Source organism: Pinus tabuliformis, chromosome 5_2 (genome assembly GCF_031772625.1).
Source record: "Pinus tabuliformis cultivar Carrire ecotype Pingquan chromosome 5_2, CPIR1, whole genome shotgun sequence".
Taxonomy (NCBI): domain Eukaryota; kingdom Viridiplantae; phylum Streptophyta; class Pinopsida; order Pinales; family Pinaceae; genus Pinus; species Pinus tabuliformis.
In genome coordinates this window covers 21,077,221-21,084,664 of record NC_142306.1, presented here as the reverse complement: position 1 = coordinate 21,084,664, position 7,444 = coordinate 21,077,221, and the positions used below count along the sequence as shown (strand labels likewise).

The 7,444-nt window shown below is 48.1% G+C and overlaps 1 non-coding gene and 1 pseudogene across 1 annotated transcript; both read left to right on the top strand.

The window, feature by feature from the left end:
* The first annotated feature begins 1,141 nt into the window (after positions 1-1,141).
* LOC149157368 (5.8S ribosomal RNA) lies at positions 1,142-1,295 on the top strand. The gene has a single exon (XR_016262097.1). It is a non-coding gene; the product is annotated as a 5.8S ribosomal RNA (ribosomal RNA).
* Positions 1,296-1,542: 247 nt separating this feature from the next.
* LOC149157367 (25S ribosomal RNA) lies at positions 1,543-4,657 on the top strand (annotated as a pseudogene).
* Positions 4,658-7,444: the final 2,787 nt, after the last annotated feature.

The window sequence follows — 7,444 nt, the reverse complement described above, 5'->3', positions numbered from 1 at the left end:
TCTCTGTTTGATCCTCCCCTTATGAGTCAGTAGCCACGTTTAATATCTCTTTCTTTAATGTTGCTTTCTTCCCTTCTTTCTTTTGTCGCCTAGCTTTATGGAGAAAAGGTGGGATTGTTGTGGATTGGTGTTCAGGAAGGAAGAAAAGCAGTATGAGTTCTGAGGGTGGCCACCCTAGTCCTTCTCGATCACCATCCCCTATAGTTCCCACCTTTTTGCAAAGGCACGGGGTTGGGGAAGCTTGTTCATTGTTTAAGCCTCCCCTTGTGAGCCGGTAGACATGTTTGATATCTCTCTTTCTTTTATGTTGTTTTCTTCCCTTCCTTTTGGCCCCTAGCTTTACGGAGAAAAGTTGGGATTGTTGTGGATTGGTGTTTGGGAAGGACGAAACGTAGTGCGAGCTCCTAGGGTGGCCACCCTACTCCTTCTCGATTGTCATCCCCTGTAGTTTCCCCCTTTTTTCCAAGGCACAGGGTTGGGGAAACTTGTTCTCTGTTTGAAGCCTCCCGCTATGAGCTAGTAGGCATGGTTGATATCCCTTTCTTTCATGTTGTTTTCTTCCCTTCTTCCTTCTGGCCCCTAGCTTTATGGAGAAAAGGTGGGATTATTGTGGATTTGTGTTCGAGAAGGATGAAACATAGTGCGAGCTCCCGGGGTGGCCACCCTAGTCCTTCTCGATTGTCGTCCCCTTAAATTTCCCCCTTTTTGTGAAGGCACGAGGCTTGGGAGGCTTGTGCTTTGTTTGAGCCTCCCCTTGTGAGCCAGTAGCCACGTTTGGTCTCTATTTCATTCACCTTGTTTTCTTCCCTTCTTTCTTTCGGTACCTAGCTTTACAGAGAAAATGGGGAATTGTTGTGGACTAGTGTTCAGGAAGGATTAAAAGCAGCGCGAGCTCATGGGGTTTCCACCCTAGTCCTTCTCAATTGATGTTCCATGCATTTCCCCCCTTTTTGTGAGGGTACGGGGCTCGGGTAGATTGTTCTCCATTTGAGCCTCCTCCTGTGAGGGGCGTAGACACCTTTGTTTCTCTTTCTTTGATATGTTTTTCTTCCTTTCCTCCTTTTGGCCGTTAGCCTTACATTTGTTGTGGGGGGTGGCCCTATTCATTGTTGTGGCAGATTTTTCGGTAATACATGGAAATGAATTTTGACAATGGATATCTTAGCTCTTGTTACAATGAAGAACATAGAGAAATGTGATACTTAGTGTGAATTGTAGAATCCCATGAATCATCGAGTTTTTGAATGCAATTTGCACTCAAGGCCTCAATCTAGGGCATGTCTGTCTAGGCGTCACATCCCATTCAAACGTGCTCCCTACAATATGTTAGGGAGCAGCAGAGTTGTTCATCTGTGCCTAATGCAGTGTGGTTGGTTGAAATACCTCAAGCGATGTTTCCTGGTGTGCATTGACGAAGGATGATCTTGTCCCCTTAGATGGGAAATTGGCATTAGCTGATGCGGGCTTTGTGTGGCATCGCTCGAGCTTGCTTTGCTCTCTCTTGTCCTCCCATCTGGTAGGGTAGATTTAGCTCCAAATTTGTGACCTCAGCTTAGATGAGAACACCATCTTAGTTTAAGCATATAATTAAGCGGAGGAAAAGAAACTTACAAGGATTCCCCTAGTAGCGACAAGCGAACTGGGAAGAGCCGAGCATGAAAATCGGGTGGGAGCATTGCCTGAATTGTAGTCTGTAGAAGTATCCTCAGTGGCGGACCTGGCCCAAGTGCCTTGGAAGGGGGCGCCTGAGAGGGTGATAGCCTCGTTGGGCTAGGACCCTATCGCATCACGAGGCATTGTTGGTGAGTTGGGTTGTTTAGGAATGAAACCCTAATTAGGTGGTAAATTACGTCCAAGGCTAAATACGAGTGAGAGATCGATAGAGAACAAGTATAGTGAGGGAAAGATGAAAAGGACATTGAAAGGAGAGTTAAAGAGTGCTTGAAATTGTTGGGATGGAAGTGGATGGAGGCTGTTGATGCATCTCGGTTGGATGTGGAATGGCTCAGGCTGGTCCACCACTCGACTTGAGGTGAAAACCAACATGGGCTACTGCATCGTGACAAGTGTGAGTGGATTACTGCTTGTTGGTCTTTCGTTGCGGTGGTTGAGGAATGAAGCATGTGCCCTTGTGGCAGGCTGTGTGCACTTTCACGCTCGTGGTGTTGGTTGGTGGGCTTTCCATTCGACCCGTCTTGAAACACGGACCAAGGAGTCTAACATGTGTGCGAGTCGGTGGGTTTGAAAACCTACAAGGCACAAGGAAGCTGACAGGCGAGATCCCCTCTCTGGGGGATTGCATCGTTGACTGACCTTGAGCTTATGCGAAGGGTTCGAGTTCAAGCACACCTGTTGGGACCTGAAAGATGGTGAACTATGCCTGAGCAGGGTGAAGCTAGAGGAAACTCTGGTGGAGGCTCGTAGTGACACTGACGTGCAAATCATTTATCTGACTTGGGTATAGGGGCGAAAGAATGATCGAACCATCTAGTAGTTGGTTTCCTCCAAATTTTCCCTTAGGATAGCTAGGGCTCACACGTGAGTTTTATTAAGTAAAGCAAATGATTAGATGCATTACGAGCATAACACCCTCAACCTACTCTCAAAGTTAAAATAGGTAAGACGGATGCTCCATTCAGCCACATTGTGGAATCGAGAGCCCCAAGTGGACCATTTTTGGTAAGAAAAACTGGCAATGCGGGATGAACTGAAATTCAAGTTATGGTGTTGAATTGCGTGCTAATCTAGACCCACAAAGGGTGTTGGTTGATTAAGATAGCAGGACAGTGGTCATGGAAGTCAAAATCTGCTACAGAGTGTGTAACAACTCACCTAGTGAATCAACTAGCCCCAAATATGGATGGCGCTGAAGCGCGCAACCTATACTGAACCATCGGAGAAATTTCCTGGCTTCGATGAGTAGGAGGATGTGGGGGACATTGAGAAACCTTAGGCATGAGCTTGGGTGGATCGACCTTCGGTGTAGATCTTGGTGGTAGTAGCAAATATTCAAATGAGAACTTTGAATACTGAAGTGGGGAAGGTTCTATGTGAACAACACTCGGACATGAGTTAGTTGATCCCAAGAGATGGGGAAGCCTTGTATCAAGGGTGCGCTCTGCATGAGCATTGAAAGGGAATCGGGTTAATATTCCTGAACTAGGACACGATGGCAGGCGGCAACATTAGGAATTCTGGATACATCGTCAAGGGTCCCACGAAGAGTTATCTTTTATTTTTAACAACTTTCCCACCCTGGAATCGGTTCACTCGGAGATAGGGTCCAGAAGCTGGAAGAGCACCACACATATTGCGGTGTCTGGTGTGCCCTTGGTGGCCCTTGAAAATCTAGAGGACCGAGTACCGTTCATGCCTGATCGTAGTCATAACCGCATCAGGTCTCCAAGGTGAACAACCTCTGGTTAATAGAACAATGTAGGTAAGGGAAGTCGAAAAAACGAATCCGTAACTTTGGGAAAAGGATTTCTCTAAGGGTTGGGCCTAGGGGTCTGTGCCCTCAACTCATGGGTTGTTGGCAGTTTTCCCGAGCTGCTCTCGTGATGAGGGTGGGCAGTCATGTACCAATTAGGCTACGGGCGTAGAATGCCCCCTGCCAGGGGCTTTTCCCTAGGTGTTGAACAGTCGACTCAGAATTGGTACGGACAAGGGGAATCTAATTGTTTAATTAAAAAAAAGAATTGCGATGGTCCCTATGGATGCTGACACAATGTGATTTCTGCCCAGTGCTCTGAATGTCAAAGTGAAGAATTTCAACCAAGTGTGGGTAAACGGTGGGAGTAACTATATCTCTCTTAAGGTGGCCAAATGCCTCATCATCTAATTAGTGATGTGCATGAATGGATTATCGAGATTCCCACTATCCCTATTTACTATCTAGTGAAACCACAACGAATGGAATGGGCTTGGCAGAATCAGCGGGGAAAGAAGGCCTTGTTGAGCTTGACTCTAGTCCGACTTTGTGAAATGACTTGAGAGGTGTAGAATAATTGGGAGTTGTTTTCGGTGCAAGTGAAATACCACTACTTTTAACGTTATTTTACTTATTCCATGGGGTGGAGACGGGGCTTGTTGAAGCCAAGTGTTCATAGCGACGTTGCTTTTTGATCCTTCGATGTCGGCTCTTCCTATCATTGTGAAGCAGAATTCACCAAGTGTTGGATTGTTCACCCACCAATAGGGAATATGAGCTGGGTTTAGACCATCATGGGATAGGTAAGTTTTACCCTACTGATGAACTGCACCACAATAGTGATTCAACTTAGTACGAGAGGAACCGTTGATTCACATAATTGGTCATCATGCTTTGTTGAAAAGCCAGTGGCGCGAAGCTACCGTGTGTTGGATTATGACTAAACACCTCTAAGTCAGAATCCACGCTAGAAGTGGTGCATATCACTCTTTGACTATATCTCGACCTATAGTAGGGGAGTTGCTTTGTCACTCCCAGGGGCCTGTGTCATTTTCAAACCGCAACCATGAATCATCTTAGTCAGGGCAGCTTTGAAGTTCAATTCCAAATGGTCATTGAGAAGAATCCTTTGCAGATGACTTAAACACACGACATGGTATTGTAAGTGGTAGAGTGGCCTTGCTACAACGATCCAATGAGATTCAACCTTTGATTGCCATGATCCAGAGCTTCGCTCTTGTCCCAAACAAATCTAGCTAACCCTCTCGCTCTCGTGCCTTTGCCTCTTCCTCTAGACGACAGTTTTTGATTGCTTGGGGGAAAGAAATTTGGGGTTTCCACGCTGCTACGGAAAGGCGCCAAAGCTTGGGAAAATTGGGGTTTCCACCCAACGCCTAAAATTTGGGGCTTTCGTTCAGCCCAAATTTGGGGTTTCCACCAACTGACTCAAATTTGGGGCTTATCCTCAGCACAAAAAAAATTGGGGTTTCCATGGCACGCCCAAAATTTGGGGTTTCCATGTCATGCCCAAAATTTGGGGTTTCCACCTGGCGCCTAAAATTTGGGGCTTCTGCCCAGTGCAAGAAATTTGGGGTTTCCATGTCACACCAAAAATTTGGCGATTCCAAGTTGTGCCTTGGTGCAAAAACCTAGGGAAACTTGGGGTTTCCATGTCGCACCACAACCTAAACCGGTGGTGCCCATGCCTACGGAAACTTTGGGTTTCCATATCGCGCCGTGGCACCCAAGCCTAGGAAACTTGGGGTTTCCATGTCACGCCACGACCAAAATCGGTGGTGCCCAAGCCTGGGGAAACTTGGCGTTTCCATGTCACGCCCCAACACCTGAGCTTGGAAAACCTAGGGTTTCCATGTCGCGCCATGGCCAAAACCAGTGGAACCCAAGTCTGGGGAAACTTGGGGTTTCCATGTCCCACCCTTGATGGAACCATGGGTTTCCACATTTTACAACATGATGGAAATGTGAGGTTTTCAACAATGCCCCAATGAGGGGAACTTGGGGTTTCCATGACGATGCAAACTAGCTCACAAGTCTGGGGAACTTGGGGTGTTTTTAAACCACTACCCAAGTTTGGGGAACTCGCGGTTTGCATGTTGCGACGTGGCTAGAACCACCGATGGAAACCACCAAACTCTAGTAAACTTGGGGTTTCCATGTCATGGCACACCCTAAATCGCCCGAGAGTCTGTCGAACTTTAGATTTCCATGTCGTGGGGCGATAAAAAGCAGCCAAAGTTTGAGGAACTCTGGGTGTCCATTTCGGAGTGAGATGGAAACTGCTACCCAAGTCAGTGGACACACGGGGTTTCCATTTCGTGTCACAACAAAAATTGCTACCTAAGTCTGGGAAATGTAGGGTTCCCATGTCGCTGGCACCATGGCCAAAAATGCTGCCCAAATCTGGGGAGATTCGGGTTTCCATGTCATCGCGTGACAGGGAACGACTACCCAAGTTTAGGGAGCTTTAGGTTTCCATGTCATTGTGTGATAGGGAATGACTGCCCAAGTCTACCAAACATGGGGCTTTCCATTCCGTGGCATGATGGAAACCACCCAATTATGGGAAACTCAGGGTCTTCCGTGTTCCGCCACGACGGAAACCATGACCACAGTGTAGGGAACTCTGGCTTCCATGCCACGGAATGACAGAGAACCACCCAAGCCCATGGAACCTGAGGGATTTTGTTTCATGGCATGAGGGAAACCGCCTAATTTTGGGAACCTCTGGGGTCTCCATCTCCCGCCTGGGCGAAAACCGTGGCCCCGGTGTGGGGAACTTCGGTTTCCATGTCGCATCATGACCGAAATCACCCAAGTTTATGGAACTCATGGTTTCCATGTTGCAGAATGATGAAGAACCGCCCTAGTCTTGTGAACTCGGGGTTTGCATTTCATGGTGGGGTGGAAACCACTTGCTTGTTCTATCTCTGGAACTTGGGGTTTCCATGCCTCGTTGCGACGGGAGCTGTCCAAGTGCAGGGAAAGCAGGGTTGCCCTGCCCTGCCATGATGATAGCTACCCAAGTGCATGAAATTTAGGGTTTCCATGTCCCATCATGCCATAAACCTCTATCACATACAGGGGGGTGGAGGGGGGGGGCCTAGGGTGTCAAGTATTCAAGTCAAGAGCACCCGAGAGAGTCCAAAGGCTGAACCCATAGTACGGGTGCCCACATTTGGTTATATGCGACTCGGGTGAGCGTTTGATTATATGCGAAGACTTCGCATGGCATTCGCTTCTGCACGACGATGATGGGTGCACTCATAGCAGGCGCGCCATGTTAGGTAGGGTGCACGCCCCTTGATACATGAACGATGGGCGAGTCACTAGTGGAAGGAACACAGGCGACCCTTTTTGGGTGTCCAGATGAAAGAGGTGACCAGGTGCGGACGAGTTAGGACACGGGTAGGTGTGCAAAGTGCGGCGATGGTGTAATCAGCTAAGTGTTGGAGCCGACCCATGGGTGTGACGATGCACACGAAGGGATGTGGCGGTTCGCTGGAATGTGGTGTGTCGAGGTTATGTGGCTGATCGGTCGAGCATGCATGTTGAAGGATTCGACCCTTGTTATCCCCAAGAGACACGGCCCTTGTGTGAAAGGATGCGTATAAGTAAGGAGGACGGCATTCAAAGAAGGGAGATCGAGTTCAGACTTCCATATCGCAGAACAAGTGTGAAGGAAGGATTTGGGCAAAAATAGAAGGAAGAGAAGGACATGGGTAAGAGGACCACAATAGCAGGTGGATTACAGTGGGTAGGTCGAACTTGGTAGTGTAGATAGGTAGAGAGGGGTGGGTTACCGACTGGGCAGGTAGGTTGCACTACTTGTGGCCCATGCGCCCTCACTATGGACCGCACTGACGGGCAGAGTTTGGGTGACGCAGAACGGAAAGTCGGGTAGACAGGTTCACAGTTTAGGTGTGGAGTTGTGTCATGCAGGCTACGTGCAGTGCAGCGTGACCACACGACACGAGGGGTTGAAAGAATAATTGA